Consider the following 18,357-nt stretch of genomic DNA (forward strand, 5'->3'; position numbering starts at 1 on the left):
ATGGGATCCGCAGAGGACTCGGGTCCGGTATTAACCGCTACAATACCACCTTCCTGCTTTCCACCATATAAAGCATTAAAGTGGGCACTGTGTTCTGCAAGATTATAATTGATAAAAGTCGATTTGATTTTCTTTGAAGAATTTGGGAAGTTATGAAGCAATTATTTTTCAGTAAAATATGAATGACTTTACCTGTTTTCTGTTGTTTCATTTTAGAACGAATACGGCTGCAATTATTTTGAATAGTTCATTTCAAATCTATATCACTGGGAATTAGAATTTCCAGTGAAATATAAATTGATTCATAAATGTACTAGTTTTATTTCGTACCAATAAATAAGAATCGCAAAACACAAATTCATCCTTGAAAGGTGTTAGGTGCATCTGGTCTTATTTGATATTTTTATGCTATTATAAGCATCCAATTAAGAAAGTACGGATGCTATTTTGTAGAGATGTAGAGGGGTGTAATTCTACTAAGTACATGCATATATCCATGTACTAAATTCTAAAAGACAGATAAATCACAAAACATCAATATCTTTTTCATGCTCTACAGCATACTAACCTTGACCTGAAAGGATGTCTTTAGTAGTCAATTTACCTGATTCTTTCGTCGGCGATGATTTGATTGTTTCGGTGGTGAACACACACGGGACGGTAGTAGTGGTCTTGTTCGTCTCAGTAGATTTGTTGTCGCTATCAAGAGGTTTAACTAAACAGCCACACACATGATGACAATACTCTGCCTCATTCTTACACTTACAAACACCAAAACATCCCTGACCAAAGTATCCCTTGGGACATGTGTTGTTGCAAGATTCACCCATAAATCCTGGACTGCAAACTAATCACAAGTGTAAATTTAATATGCGAAATATTTGAGCCTTAGATTTTCCATAAAAGTATTACACGTACTACAACTAGAGCATGGTTACTTAATATTTATTCATTACTTTTACAAGAATTATGCCAAAATCCTGTTAAGATATGCTCTCATCGATTATTATTTCGAAATGTATTTACAAATATTCATCAGAGCAGAGCACAGCATAGATTGATCATCGTTAGTACTATGTCACACATTAGTACTTTTATTACCTGATTTAATACACATGTTGTTTACTTCTTTAAAGCCTCTACAACATATTGATGAGGTTTCATTGTACCTGTGTGGATCAGAGAGAATTGCCTTAAAGTCGAATACGATATATAATAATCATAATCGTGCTTACTTAATATGATACTTACCTGCAGACATTTTCCCCTGTAAAAGTCCATACAGTATGGATGAAACTATAAAATACAACAGACTTCATATTTAATTGACGTATTTGTCCTCGATAATGAAATAGGAATTTTGAAAATGATCGTGCATTCGATGAAATCAAGGAAATACTTTAATGCAATTCTACTAAACCCAATCAGCGCTTGCGCAGGTAATGCTGAAATCAGAATGGGTGATTTCATGTCAATAATCATCCCAAGTCAAGAGTTTCTGATCCGCTCCTCTCCTGTCAAACCATTGAGAGATTTAGCTCAAAAAGTCTGGGCTGATACTAGCGCCACCTATCTAACAAACATTTATAATGCGAGCATATTGACCAATCATGAGAGCATATTGACCAATCACTACCATCGGTTCATAATCAAATAAGGCTACCCCCTAGAGTTACAAGAGAAAATATGCGATTTCGTTATAGTGGATGAGCTAACGAGCATTCAACAGAGAGCAATTATTGTGTTGAAGAAAGAAAACGACGTTTTTTGTTGGATGTAAGACAGGGAGTAGGAAGTCATTAATATATACGTGCTACCCGCTTGTGTTTGGTGAAACCAGTACCGTACTGGTCATCGCTCTAATGACCAGTTTAATGAAAGAACAAGTGCAGAGACTTAACCTGTTCTGTTTCAGGACTGTGGTTATCGGACAAGAGGGTTACAAAACGGATGATGTAGCAAATAGCTACTACAACTTCGTATTCAGCAGTCCTAAGCTGGTAGTTGGGACTAAAGAATGGAGAGATGTTTTAAAATCACCATCGTTTGTAGTGAAGCATGTGTTAACAGTGATTGACGAAGCACATATAGCTGTCCAGTGGTAATTATTGTCGCTATTTTAAAAATTCAAAACATAAGTCGTTAAACTCAACACAGTGGTAGAATGAAAATGTGAATAATAAATCTCCAGCTATTGATTGAACTTCAATCTGACGTATCACATAGTATAATAAGATTGTTTTGAGAGTATTCACACTTGTTAAGTTTTTGGAGTGATGTTAAGACGAAGATAGTGGGGTGGGGGAGTACAACGAATCCACTTTGCATATTGCTACTAAGGTCATAGATTTTAATGTTGGGTAATATGAAAATTGGTTTGCTTTTAGGGGAGAAGACAAACATTCAGAATCACCATTCAGTGAATGGTTTTCACATATAGGGGAACTACGCTCTCTAAACATTGGTGTGCCAATATTTGTAATGACAGCAACAACAAGCTCATGCAACAGAAGGAAAATTATGGAGTTTGTGTTTTAGAAGTCGTAGTCATTCCTGTATTATCATCGACACACCAGATTCGACTTTTAGATATATCGATGACGTTTTGTCTATTAACAATAATAGCTTTCATTCATATGCCGATTTCATAGATCCCTGTGAGCTCGAAATAAAGGACACCACAAAGTCGTCCACTTCTGCTTCATACTTAGATATTTTATTGAAAGTAGACATTAACGGCAAACTGACAACTCAACTGTATGACAAACGGGATGATTTCAGATTCCCCATCGTCAACTTCCCATATCTATGTAGCAATATTCCATTATCACCTGCATATGGTGTTTTTATATCTCAACTGATTCGATATGCAAGAGCTTGTTCTGGGTATAGTCAGTTTTTAAATCGAGGTAAGCTACTGACAAACAAGTTGATGGTACAGGGGTTTCAACAGTCTCGATTGAAGTCAGCATTTCGCAAATTCTATGGTCATTATAACGATCTAGTTCGTCAATACAACCACACATTGTGTCAAATGCTGTCTGACGTGTTTCATACCGATTATTAAGCCGTTCTTGGCACACTGATTTTAACTGGGGATAACTCCGTTTACCTGATCAGGATATCGGGCTCACTGCGGGTGTGACCGGTCAACAGGGGATGCTTACTACTCCTAGGCACCTGATCCCACCTCTGGTGTGTCCAGGGGTCCGTATTTACCCAACTATCTATTTTGTATTGCTTATAGGAGTTATGAGATTGATCACTGTTTGTTATCTTCACCTTGCACCAGACCGTCCCAATATTAAGATAAGTGTGAAGCAGGTGCCAAATGCAGCACCAGTTGGGAGAGTTTTTAGCTCACTGACTACAACATTGCATAAATTTAAAGACAAAATGCATAGACATTTAACATTTTGCAATACAATTAAAGATTGTGCAGCTGTTTTCAATTCATTTTTGTCTGTCAATCTTAACTCTTTCACATGTATCATAGCAAGACAACTGAAGTTGTTAAAGAAGCATTAAGGAAGGACATGGAGGACGAAGATGGTATAACCATCATTTTAATAAGTACAAATGCAGCAGGAATGGGGGTTAATTACAAGAAGTTGTGCAGTGTAAGCATTATTTACCTCCACGGCATTTAGATACATTCATCCAATAAATGGGTAGAGCAGGAGGAGATGGTACCTTTTCACAGGAACTTATAATTTTCAAAAGTCACAGGTATTTAAAAAAAAAAACTAGAACCAGATATGTTAAATTTGATTAAAGCCACCAATTGCAGGAGATATATTTATTTATCACATCTGCCTATTTGTCTAATAAGGAGGACATTGATTACTAACACAAGTGTTGTGATATCGGTTCCCAAACATGCAGTTGTAATGACAGTTTATGTTCCGAGACTCAGGATGCATTTATTGAAATGAGGTTTGAAGATTGTTATGTTTTTTTGGGGGGTTGGGGGTTGGAAAGAGATGCAACAACAGAAGAATTAAATCTTTTAAAAACACACACTGGACTTAGAGAATGTTTACAGGAACCAAACACAGGGCGACGAGAATCATGTAATCCGGAATTCAATAGTGATTCTGTGGATAACATTATTGAAAATTGTCAAAAATTATTTACTGTTGATGAGGTACTTCATCATGCAATGGTATGTTGTATCTCTTAAAGCTGTATGACCCAATGTTCATGTACTATTTTTGTACATAATTACTTTAAAACAGATTAAATACTTTTTAATGTTATTAACTTTCCCTTCATTACATACTTGAAAACACCGCAATTAAACGAAAACTGAGAGTATTATTTTGAAAGTAAATATAATGTGGTACCTATATAAATCATCCGGAAAACCTCGGGCCTTTCACCCAAAACTTGATGTTTTCGGTGAAAAGCCCGAGGTGTTCCAGATAACGCATAAATTATACAGTGTTAGACGTCTAAAAATAGACCCACGCGCGTCAGGGGAATACCAACATGTAATGGTTATCTTCTAGCATCCGAGTAATATTCACATTATCAAATAGATGAGCGGTCCTTCTGTCACGATTGTCGCGGAGCGCACGAGTGAGAGAAGGACAACCCATCTCATTAATAATGTGAATTTTACGAGTATGCTAGAAGATGACCGACGTGTCACATATTTCAAACGCTTCTCATTTAACATTTATTGAACCATTCATTCAAAACAATGGTAGACTGTCATATACCATCGTCGGAAGATGCATGTGCATATCAATACGCTTTACCCGTAAAACAGCAAAACTAACTTAGCGAAAACTGATTATCCCTGTCAGTATCAATCACATTAGTGGCTTCATAAATTATGTTTCAGGAATTTAATTTTATACATATATTTGTACAAATGTTTTAAGAAATCATGTATAACACAGATCTTGAAGTAGGAAAAGGATTAAAGACTTGCATCGGCAAACTATTTATAAAATGAGAGAGAGAAGAGAGAGAGAGAGAGAACTATTTAACATTGTCACATATTTACAGTGATTTTCTTTTGTTGTTCAGGTATTGTATCTGGTTATCATCAATAGGGTTTTGTTATCGCATATGTGATAAAACGAGCTCCTCCCACCTTGTTATCGCATGGGCGGTACTAACATCAGAATTACATAATAGAAGCAAACAATAGAAACAAAACCACATATATTTCAAATTTTAATAAGTGCATCTTTTACACAACTTCAAACAAAATTAACTCAAAAAAGAAAATATGTAATTTGTAATGTTCTTATACAAATACTACAGTTTTTATTTTCCAACAGTATAGAAATTAACAGTGCAATTTGAAATGTTAATGGGTAAAAAACTACTGTTGGTAAGAACTCCCTTTGCCGCAGACTCCCCGTCATGGATTGGGTTAAGGATCATAGGTGTTTTGACGGACGGTTCCAACACGGCAATTTCATTTGATGGCAGATCAAGAACTTTACTGACAAGGCGCTCCTGTGATTCGGATGGTCTTTTGTATGCACGAACAGCGTTGCTCCGATGTCCAGTGCGCGCCATTATTAACTGTTCGTCCACTCCGCTTTGAAACAAAGTAGCAGCACAACTCCTTTCCCCCGAGTGGTTTGTATATCTCCCTTGCATCCCCGCCTTTTCGGTCATAGCTTTAATAATGGTTGAAAGTTTGTTGACACCTACTAGCTGCACTGAAAACCTTAATTCGGTCCCATCAAGCGGGCGCTTGTAAAAAGGCCCTCATTCCCGATCAAAGACAAATAAATATCATAAATGTCAAATAATGACCTATCCTTGCCAGGAACAGACTCGTGAAAGTTTTTCGGGACCGAATTAACCCATTAGATACGTACAATGACACAGATTTTATTGCAAGGTATCGATTTCCAAGGCAAACAATCCTAGAACTGACAGATGTAGTCAGGAACTGCATTCAACACCCTACCTCCAGATCGTGTGCGATTCCTTCTCACATACAAGTAAGTTTTTAAATCGAAAGTTGGGCCTTTGCTAACTTCAATAACGAAGAGTGCATACGGTTCTTGTTTATATTGTACTATCACTATTTTCGGTCCCCAGGTTATTTAGTTCCACGTTGATGGTATTATTTAGCTACTGTGACCGACATACAAATATTAAATTTTTTTTAGAATTAATAGGAATATGTTTCAGTATTTTTACATACCTTCATTTACATACATAGAACATTGAGTAATGAACCTTTTAATTAAATGGTCATTAACATTGTAGTGTATTACCACCCCACCAAAAAATCTTAATACTTCATATTATTAATTATGGTAAACTGGCAAACAGCAAATTAATTTTTTAGGATTAGGTACAATGTTTGCATTTTTACTACTAAACTAAAAAATTAATGTTTATTACACAATTAAAAATTACTGAATTTTGCAACTCTAAATAAATCGCAAGAAAATATTAGAATGTATGAGAAATAGAATGATCCCGATGGTAAGGAAAATTATTTACTGTGCATGAAATTCATTATATTTTCAAGGAAATGGTGAGACCTAAAATTCAATATTATATAATTTCAGTAAATTTTTGACTGGGTAATTATTTTGAATGGTAAATTCATTTTCAAAACCATTCACTCTTTTCAAACAGTTGAATACAATTTCTTGAAATTTTGTGCAAAAATTACGAAAATTATCACATTCATAGAATATATAATTAAACTTACCCCCCAGTTTTGGATGAACACTGGCAGAAGAATACACTATATATCAAATTGTATCCCAACCAAAGTGAATTAGAGAATTAGAATCATTAAGGAAAGTTAATGTTATAACATATATTTATGCCACTGGTGATATCACCTTTAGAAATCCCTATCTATCCTTCTCCATTTCCCCACTTTGAAAAAAAATATGGTACCATGTATATCCACATGTGCTTGTTGACAAGACTTCCCATATCTGCATATATATGCAATGTTCAATGTCAGAAAATCATAATCCCAATAAAAAACCAAAGTGGGGAGGGGGAGTCATGTCCACATGCACCTAAGGTGGTATCTTGAAAATCATTAAACTTGACACTTGGTTCTTGTGATATATAGGTGTTGACAACTTTACGATTTCTGGCAAAGAGAGATTATCTATCAGAAGTGGCAGATAGTCATGGCATTTCCATAGCTTCAGCATCAAAAATTGCGCACAGAGTATGTTCCACTTTATGTCTGAGACTAGGGAATATAAATTTTCCCACTTCAGTGCCAGAGCTCATCCGCATTAAGGAAGGGTTTCATAAAATTGCGAATTTTCCCAATGTGGTCGGAGCCATCGATGGAACCCTGATTCCCATTCAAGGGATGGCAGGTGATGAGGAGCCCACATTCATCTGCAGGAAGGGATTCCATGCCATCAACGTGTAGGCCGTTGTGGATGCAAATCGCAGGTAAAACGTTATCACAGATACATAGGTAACAAGTAATATGATCACTACAAAAATGAACTTTTTGAAATTAAAAAAAAAATTGTAGCAAAATTATATACATACATGTATATTCATTTGCCTATGAATGGTACATAAATATTTAACAATTTAATAAAAATATTTGCTCAATTCCTTTAGCTTTACAAACATAGTGGTGAGATGGCATGGATCCACACATGATTCCTTCATCCTAACAAATTCATCCCTCCCAAACATCATGGAAGGAATTGATGTATGGCTGTTGGGGGATTCTGGGTACCCTTTGAAGAAGTGACTTCTGACACCTTTTTCTCAGCCATCAAATCAGCAGGAGCAGAGGTACAACCGTGCCCACTGTTCCACTAGAAATACAGTGGAGAGAGCTTTTGGTGTACTCAAGAGCAGGTTTAGGTAATTTAAAAGAAATTTCAAATATTTTGTTAAAAATTGATTTAGACATCAAATTTGAATTAAACACAATTAGTTGGCTTCAAATCACTGAATGGTTACACATTATTGGACAATGAAGATATAAGGGGAGGTCCGAATCACAAACATGTAGATGTGTAGTAATTAAAAACAAAACTATAAGAGGCAATTATTTTCTTTATAATTTAAGATATATGCACAAGACTAGTGGGAGTTTACAATTTGGCTCGGAGAAATGTATTAACATCATTGAATGCTGCTTTCGGCTCCACAACAAGGCTATCCCCGACAAAATACCCCTGCAAGCCACAAATGGGGCAGCTGTGCCAGTGTTTCACCACCATGCAACATATTAAGGAAATGACAATGATGGTCTCACTTTGAGACAGAGGATAACACAGAAATTTTAATCTTGCAAGTTCTTAATGTTGTATTTGGATTAAATTTCAAAAAGTAAATTTCTGTAAGTATCATAAACCAAAATATTTGTTCTCTTTGTATAGTTTTTACATCAGATTCAAAGGTTTCATGTGCATGTTCAGTGTATATGATTTACTCCTTTTTGGCATTGTTTTAAAGTAACACAAAAAAATTGAGTTGAAGGAACGATAACAGCAAACTTTATTATTTTACAGATATCAATAATACCAATATGTTGAAAGTAACATGTTTCCAGAACCTTCTCTCTTGCATCTCTCTCTCTCTCTCTCTCTCTCTCTCTCTCTCTCTCTCTCTCTCTCTCTCTCTCTCTCTCTCTCTCTCTCCATGTTTGATTGATATTTCAGGTTTTCACATGCTTCAACGATTATAGCACAATGTACATGTATTAATGCTTATTTTAAAAGAGAGTACATCTAAAAACAATTCTGCTGTTTCCATGTTATATATATATAAAGAAGTCATATTACAATTCCTGTGTAATGCTATAGAAATACATGTACAATTTGTAGTTTAGAATGTGTATAATTTTAGATGCCGGATTGATGCTTTGCATTATAATTATCATGTCACAAATCTTTCTTATATTCTTCACAAATAGACATAAATATATCGGACATCATAAGAAGTGTTTTTATCATTTTGTGAAGACACCACTATACACCTTTTAAGAAGAACAACAAACACACAAGTGTTGACAAAAATAAAAATCAAACTACGCAATAAATTCAACTATCAACTTCGAAAAAAGAAATGAACAAATTCCGTTGTAATTAAAGATATGTTCAGGTAAGCTATATTGCATTAACAAATTAAAGGGGAACATTTCAGTTTTGTCTCTCCAAAATTACGGAAGTGTTAAGTAATTATCTCATGTACATTCATTCAAGAGAATCAAATATTAAACAAAAATATAGATAAATGTGGTATGTATTGAAAATGAATAAACATACTGTCAGGTATAAGTGCATGTAATTCATGAAGAATAGCAATTGTAAATCTAGAGGTGGAGAGGGGGTGTAATCCCTACATCTCTTGGCAAAAAAAAAACAAAAGTCAGTTTTTAAATCGAGGTAAGCTACTGACAAACAAGTTGATGGTACAGGGATTTCAACAGTCTCGATTGAAGTCAGCATTTCGCAAATTCTATGGTCGTTATAACGATCTAGTTCGTCAATACAACCTCGCATTGGGTCAAATGCTGTCTGACGTGTTTCATACCGATTGTTAAGCCGTTCTTGGCACACTGATTTTGACTGCGGATAACTCCGTTTACCTGATCAGGACATGGGGCTCACGGCGGTTGTGACCGGTCAACAGGGGATGCTTACTCCTCCTAGGCACCTGATCCCACCTCTGGTGTGTCCAGGGGTCCGTGTTTGCCCAACTATCTATTTTGTATTGCTTGTAGGAGTTATGAGATTGATCACTGTTCGTTATCTTCACCTTGCATCAAATTCATTTTGTTACATTATGATTGTTATAAATGAAAAGCTGACATACATATATCCATCATAAAAATATTTTTAATCTATTTTAAAGTACTACCATTGCAATTATTTTTTTCACAATTTACATTATTATCAAATATTTCTTTTTTGAACTTATTTGTCTCTACTCTGAATATGGACAATATGCACACACAAGTGATGTCAAAATATAAATCAAAGTGCAATATAGCAAACCATCAACTTGGAAAAAGAAAGGAACAAATACATTGCATGTATAAATAAAGAGTGATGAATACAGAGACTGCATGGACAAATTAAAGGGGAATAACTCAGTTTTCCTCCTTCAACAATTACAGGCATTTCATGTGCAGTACTTTGATAATAAGAAAATATGGTAATTACCCATTTCTCAACAGCAGACTGAAATGTTTATAGCTTCATCTGAAGACAATAGCAACCTAAAAGAATTCACATATATATAACTTCAATATAAAATATAAATAAGACACAAGATATCAGATATGGTACATGTTTAAGGTAGTTCCACCCTTATGTGAGTTATCAATATTAATAGGTTGAATGTGGAAAAACTGTATACATTTCCACTCAAATATAGTTTAATTCAATTAATAACCAAAGAAAATGTATTATGCAGCCACCTTTTAAAAAAAAAAAAGATGCCAGACAAACAAATAACAGAGGTGTAGGTCAACATTAGAAAATCACACAATTGAATATGCAAAGAGGAATAATAAGTATAGAAAAAAACTTGTTAAAATGAAAAATATTTAATGTCAACAATTTAGAAAAATGCTAATATGTATCAATTAATTGTCAATAGTAGGAAAATAATTGTAAAATAGACATACAGTAGAGGAAATATATGTACCAGCAAAGATATATTTCTATCAGTGAAATTTTGATTGAATAAAGATTTTTGCAAAAATCTATGACATCACATGAGGATCGATCTACCTTAAAGATGGTACATGTTTAAGCTAACAGATGGTGCATATCTAGCTATCAAATCTGATTATAGGAGAAACAGAAAAGGGTAATGGTATTAAGGTTGCTGGTTGTTGACATCTTGATGCGATCAACTCCAAGGGTGTTGCTGTCCTCATTTGAAGTTTAATCATTTCACCCTGCTGCTGAGCTATCTTTTCATAAAATGCCAACTTCTTGGCTCTGTATTCCTTCACATCTTTATTCCTTTCTTTTTCCAAGTTGATAAATTCAATTTTCAACCTGACATCGTCTTCAGTGTCATCACCTGATAAAAAATACAAGTCATTACCATCTTATTCTACAGTAAATACAGTTTTGGGTTTCAAACATTTTCTTAAGCATGATCAACACTTTATGTTGCTGATGTTTTGCTATTTTTGTCAGATTATCAAAATCTGTAGAAGTCTTAAAGTCTATAAACGGAAATACAAAGCAGCTTAGCTAAATTAAGACACTTTGATGATGTAGGCAATTGAAATATTTGGAGAAGGCTTATATAGGCTGCAAGCCTGCTGCCTAATCCATTTATGTTTCATACATAATAAAATATTGTTTAAATTAATTGAAATATATATGACTCTCAATCAAATGACTTACAAGGACTCTTCCTTTTTTTCTTGTTCTGCGTGGAGGTACCGCTAGAACACACAGCTGCTCCACCAGCAGAAGGCAAAGAATTTGCAAACATAACTGAAAACATGAGAAAATAGAAAAGGTAGATTCTCACTGTTATATATTTTCCCCCCAAAATTATATACAACACTGCTTATTTATTGGTGATATTTTATAAAGCTTAATTCGTACAAGTTCTGGGGGCAAATACTGCATCATGGGTATTTTCTGTGGTGTTCCTTTTATGCAGATATGAAAAATCCCATAAAACTACAATCACAAAATATACAATTGTATATATCAATATAAAATTAGGTATAGATTGGTATAGTGCAATCGCAGAAATTGAAAACGCAGAAAATATTTGGATACCTTAAAAGGATAATGGATCACAAAAGTTTTCCCTTTACAGAAAATACCGGTTTTATCTGAAATTATATATATATATATATATATATATATATATATATATATATATATATATATAATCACCACTATTTTATTTTCATTTCTTTTGTCCTTGCTGTAGTCAGTGGTTGAATTCAAGACAAGGCAAATCTTAATAAGTTCAACTGATTTCAAATAATTGTGTCTGGGCAAATTTAAAACAGTGAAACTGTCTACAAGAACATGAACAAGGATTGAAAATAACTCTGTGCAACATTTACAAAGTGTAGATCAAGGCATCATATGCATGTAGGTGTATGCAGTCAACATTCAAGAAATACCATGCATGTTCATATTTATGACGTATTTGTGAATTAAAATAACATATTCCTGTTTAAAATTTCCATTCCCTTTTCAATCTTCTGGGTAGTTGCATAAAAAAAACAAGAAATGAGATAATAATTTCCAAGTTACAAAAATTATTCTACCAGAGTTTCCCATGATTTCAGATCATCTTCTATTGCAGGACCTCCTCCAGTTGCTTGCCTGTGACGTATCCTCATGGCCTCCTTCTTTTTCGTTTGGCTACTTAAGTCTTGCCATTTTTTCTTTACTTTTGTTACATCTCGATCACACTTAGACACATTAGCAGCATTTACTCTAAATGAAAATAATATAAGGCCAAAATTGAAAGGATATTGGTATTAAAATTGAGGAATTAAAATACATGCATACAAAGAATGAAATCCCAATGAGGTTCAACTGAATAACAATTCACTGCTATAAAAAAAAATAGCACAACTGAAATAACCTAATCTTATCTGACCCTCCCATAAAAAATATTGAATATAAAACAGCAGTCTAACCCTCACGTGCTTCCATCCAAACTAAATCAGGATTTTAACCTTCCTATGCACACATTATAATTAAACAGTAAATTAATTAAAAACTGACTCATTACAATTGAAAAGGAAAACAGGAGAGCTAGATGATCAAAACAAAGAAAGAAATAATTTGCCACTTTTGTTTTATTTATATATCTAGATCTATCAGTGGCGGATTTAGGGGGGGGGGGCGCAGCCAAACATAAGGTAAATCGTAGTATCTCGTTTATAAAAATGTACTAAACAATGTAAAAAGCAATATTTTCTTCCACTCCCAGAGAAATAAATGACAAAATCTATTGATTTCTTGAATTACTTTATTGGGAGAACTTTTAAAAGGGGAATTGTAACCTCCCTCCTCTAGATCCGACACCGATACCATATGATTTTCAATCATAAGTATACGCAGGGCTAATGAAGTATTTCAGTGTTGCATAACGCTTACTTCTTCAATAAAAGGCTTGTAAAATGTTTTGTTCTACGTAAGTGCATAGAAGTCACTTTTTAAAACTACATGTTTAAGTTTGCCAGCTGTTTTTTGACAGATAAGGCGATGCACTCAACAGCTCAACGTCACGTCGTACTTGGTGAGTTTCTGTACTTACCGCTCGGTTATCGCCATCTACTGGCGATTCTTAACCTCATTCGTCAATGAGGGGGTAAACTTTCCCTTCACGACTCTTATATTTTCCGTTACGGCTTGCACCAGGGCCTCAATTTCTGCAACACTCCATTTCGGCTTCCGTTTGCTCATGTTGTTGTTGACAGACGACACGCTAAATTGCGAACTACGCATGAGCAGTCAAAACGAAAGTACGTAGCTAAGGAAGCTATTTCTCGTAAGTGAAATCGTAAGTGCGCTCGTGGATGGAAATGATTAAAGACTTGCATTAGCATACTCTTTAGGAAATGAGAAAACGGTCACAGGTACATGTATGTGTATATCTGTTACATAACACTTCCTGTTTGCTTTAACGCCCCAGACATCCATCGGCGCACGCTTTAACCGTAAAACAGCAAAAGTAACTTCACGAAAACTCATTATCACTGTCTTGTTTCTATTGTGTAATTCTGATGTTAGTATCGCCTATGCGATAACAAAGTGGGAGGAGCTCGTTTTATCACATATGCGATAAAAAAAAAACCTGTTGATGATAAGCAGATACAATCCCTGTACAACAAAAGAAAATCACTGTAAATATGTGACAAGATGTATTAACTCATACGCAACAGTATAGTTTTAAGGCTGAAAGAGCGTAAAACAACGAATTACTAAGAGATAATTAATATTTGTATTTCTATTAAACTTATGGCACGGTACTGTTGTAACAAAATACACAGCTTTACACAGATAATACCACCGATGATCTGAAAGTTTGAACTGGTCACGTCACCACAGCCGGTGAAGGGCTGCAAGATTTAGGCTTATGCTCGGCGCTTACGGCCAAAAACAATATTCAATAGGTCATCTTCTGCAATATAGAATTCTATAAAAGCAGTGCTACTGAGATTTTTATTTTATTCGTTGGCACACTGATTTTGACTGTGGATAACTCTGTTTACCTGAACAGGATATAAGGCTCACAGCAGGTGTAACCGGTCGACAGGGGATGCTTACTACTCTTAGGTACCTAATTCCACCTCTGGTGTGTCCAGACGTCCGTGTTTGCCCAACTATCTATTTTGTATTGCTTGTAGGAGTTATAAGATTGATCACTCACTGATCGTTATCTTCACCTTTTAGGGAAGAGAAAGGAAAACCCGTTTCCTTTGGGGGGTTTTTTCTCATCACGTGTCTGTGTTATTTTATTTGGAATACTGAAAATCACATTTGATGGACTCTCACTCTTGGGAACAAGGATATATTTGACTGGATGAGTTAACGAGAGAAGGAGATCGTTAATTTTTTAAAATGATGCTAGGCCTGAAATTCCACACACACTGCTAACACACGAATAAAAAACAAACAAAAGTCGAAACGCACGAGGGTAATTTTTGCTCAGGAAAACTAATTTCATAAATATATGAAGTTGAAATAAAACATTGGCATCAATAATTTTAATTGTAGACTTTGACATACTTACCGCACTAATAGTTTCCGTTTCCTGGAATTCATCACGTAGGGTTAAAAGTCGTGTGGAGAGTATTGGCATTAAAACGTGCATTTTTGGACAATGTTCTGAGGTGATGGAAGTGAATGCCCAAAAGAGAACAGTACACGTTCCTCGTACGGTAAATGATAGTACGAAATGATATTTATTATATAGATTTGTTCAAGATTAAAGGACACATCGCATGTTTCTACAGTATACAAAATTATATGCATTTTGTCTCTCCTGTGCATTCTAATAGTTCGCCTAAATAATGCGATAATTAGACACAATACCGATTTTAATCTAAGCTCTGGTTGCAAAAATTCTCGCTAATTAGTCAGGTAGTCACGTGGTAGTGATGTCACATGCGACCCTCTTGGATCACCTGATAGTGAAATCATGGAAAACATTTATTTCAATGTTGACAAAGTTCCCTAGTCTTAACATCCAAACCGTATAGCCAGCAGTGCATACACATAGAGATGTAAATACTCAAGAATGCAACGAGGAAAGCGAGTATAAAATCGGCAAATGCGTGGAAATGTTTACATTGGTAGTTGTCTTCACATTATTTTGTATGGTTATTCCTTTAAACATCTGTAATCGATGTTGTTTTTATAATAATTGCAATTTATATTTGGATTAGAAAAATTTCGATAACAATGTAATGTATGTTACATCGTTGACAACTAGACCTATTATCACGAGTGCATTTCAAATAAATAAATAAAAATGATCAAACTCTAAGTAGAAAACACGATACTTTGTTATGGCCCCTTCAAAGAAGATGGGCATATTGGTTCGCATGTAAAAACCTATACCGTACCAATTTTGATGCACCAGATGTCTATTTCGACAAATAATGTCTCTTCAGTGATGCTCAACCGAAATTTTTGAAATCCGAAATAACAATGAAGTTTTAGAGCTATTTTAGGGAAAAACAGTGTGCCAAAAAAGTGGAGTCAAATTCGTCTAAGGATAAGAGCTATGCGTGAGGGAGATAATCCTTAATTTTGAAATGAATTTCTAAATTTTATAACAGCAATTAAATATACATCCATATTTTTAAGCTACTAACGAAGTACTTAGCTACTGGGCTGTAGAGACCCTCGGGGACTAACAGTCCACCAGCAGAGGCCTCGACCCAGGAGTCATAATGTAAAAACTTATACGGTACCAATGTTGATGCACCACATCTGTAGGTCGGTCGATCGGTCGATAGACCACATGTTGTCCACTCAATATCTTGAGATCTATTCACTTGATCGTAATGATATTTCATATGTGGGTTGGTTATGTAAAGAAGAGGACCCCTACTATTTTTCAGGTCAAAAAGTTAAAGGTCAAGGGTCAATCTACTCTGGACATAGGAATACACTCTCTGCTCAATATCTTGAGAACCTTTTGCTTGACAGACATCAATCTTGGTACACTGGTACATCTTAAAAAGTAAATGACCCTTACTGATTTTGAGGGTACCTGGTCAAGGGTCAAACTGGACATAGGAATATATTGACCACTCAATGTCTTGAGAATCCTTTGCTTGACATACATCAAACTTGGTACACTGGTACATCTTTAGAAGATGACCCCTATTGATCTTGAGGTCACATGGTTAAAGGTCAAGGGTTAAACTGGACATTGGAATATAAAGTATGTTCATTATCTTGAAAACCCTTTGCTTGACAGACATCAAACTTGGTACACTGGTACATCATCAGGAGAAGATGACATCTATTGATTTTGAGGTCACGTAGTCAAAGGTCAAGGGTCGAACGGGACATAGGAATATACTGTCCGCTCAATATATTGAGAACCCTTTGCTTGACAGACATCAAACTTGGTACACTGGTACATCTTCATGAGAAGATGATCCCTATTGATTTTCAGATCACATGATCAAACATCAAGGGTCAAACTGGATATTGGAATATACTGTCCGCTCGATATCTTGAGAACCATCCGCTTGACAGACATCAAACTTGGTACACTGGTACATCTTCAGGAGTTGATGACCCCTATTGATTTGTAGGTCACATGGTCAATCAACTCTTGACATAGGAAGATATTGTCTGCTCAATATCTTGAATTGATGATACTTCTCTCAATTAAATGATGTGTGTATATAATCCTTTTTCAATTTTGCACCATCGGGGCATATGTGGTTTACAAACATTTCTTGTTTAACGAATCAAATTGTGATCTACACGCTGTCGTTAGGAAGTGGGAGCACAGCGTTATATTTTACTTGATGTTAAGAGTTCATTCTATTAATTTTGAAAGCATGATTGATGATTCATTTTAAACTTAAAAATTGCAATATTCTATAGTTCAATTGTTTCGATACTTGAAATATTAGTAAATCGGCGAGTTAGTATGAACTGGGAGCACAACTATGCGTTGTTACAAGGTTAGTTATTTTATTCCCAAACTGCGAGTGTCTGTTTTATGAAATGATGAGGATGCATATGCTGTAGGCCTACCTGTGCTTAGCTTCTGTATAACAAATTTCTCACAATTTAACTGGGCTTCTGTCCAACTGCTTTTTTTTAAGAGTACAAGGACAAAGGCAACCACACTGTAAGATACCAACGTAAAAAATAACATACATATTTTTGTCAATAAACAATACAATATAATGTAAGTTGAATTGAAAATAGCTAACATAAAGTACATGAACATCTGTAATCTAGTTTTAAACTACATCTATAATCTAGTTGGCAGCAGGTGGGGTAATCATTCCTTGAAACTACCCATTGGAATAGAAATATTTTACTAACTGCATAGATAGGTGGGAAGGAAGAAATATTATCGAAAAATCATGCAGAACAGCTTTCCGTGTTTTGCTAACAAAAGTGACGCTATCACTTTTAGCAATCAGAGAGCTCAGGAAGGTTTGTTACAACGTGGCCCTCCACAGAGTTCAAACGTTGAAGAGAGCTTTGGACCCTCTACAGAGTCCAACCAATTGATAGAACTTATTAATTTAGGTCATTCGTCTATAATTTATATACATGTATCATGAATTTCACACGAAATATATTACAGAAAACTAAAAATACACATCATAGAGTGGTAAAAATGTCAAAATCAAAATTCGAATATTCTCTAAAGCCTTCTAAATTTTATCCATGACCCGAACGCCTATAATCATGTCATTCACTTTCATTTGAATCAATAATATTATCACGATTCTCTTTTATTTAACTCTCGTTTAAAGTCAACATACCGGAAATTCTATAGTCATTGTAATGATTTAGTTTGCAAATTGCATCAAATGATCCCTGGTCTGTTTCATACCAATTGTTAAAATTTACATACTGGGTTTGACTACGGATTATCCTGTTCATCTGATCAGGATATAGGGCTTACGGCGGACCTGTTAACAGTTGATGCTTACTTAACCTTCCTCCCACCTCTAGTGTTTTCAGAGATCCATGCTTGACCTTTTCTCAAGTTTGTATTCTTTATAGGATTTATGAGACTGACCACTTTTCGTAGTGTTCACATTTTACCATATAAAACAATCTAAAATAGATAAGTACATATTGGTGGATTTATTTCCATTTATTAAGGCATTTGCTTTCCTTGAATGATCACACACTCGCTTGGGTGACACAATTA

General features: G+C 35.0%; 1 pseudogene; it reads left to right on the top strand.

The window, feature by feature from the left end:
• The first annotated feature begins 1,862 nt into the window (after positions 1-1,862).
• LOC130048286 (putative nuclease HARBI1) lies at positions 1,863-8,270 on the top strand (annotated as a pseudogene).
• The last annotated feature ends 10,087 nt before the right edge of the window (positions 8,271-18,357 follow it).

The sequence above is a fragment of the Ostrea edulis genome, chromosome 1, assembly GCF_947568905.1.
Source record: "Ostrea edulis chromosome 1, xbOstEdul1.1, whole genome shotgun sequence".
Classification (NCBI taxonomy): domain Eukaryota; kingdom Metazoa; phylum Mollusca; class Bivalvia; order Ostreida; family Ostreidae; genus Ostrea; species Ostrea edulis.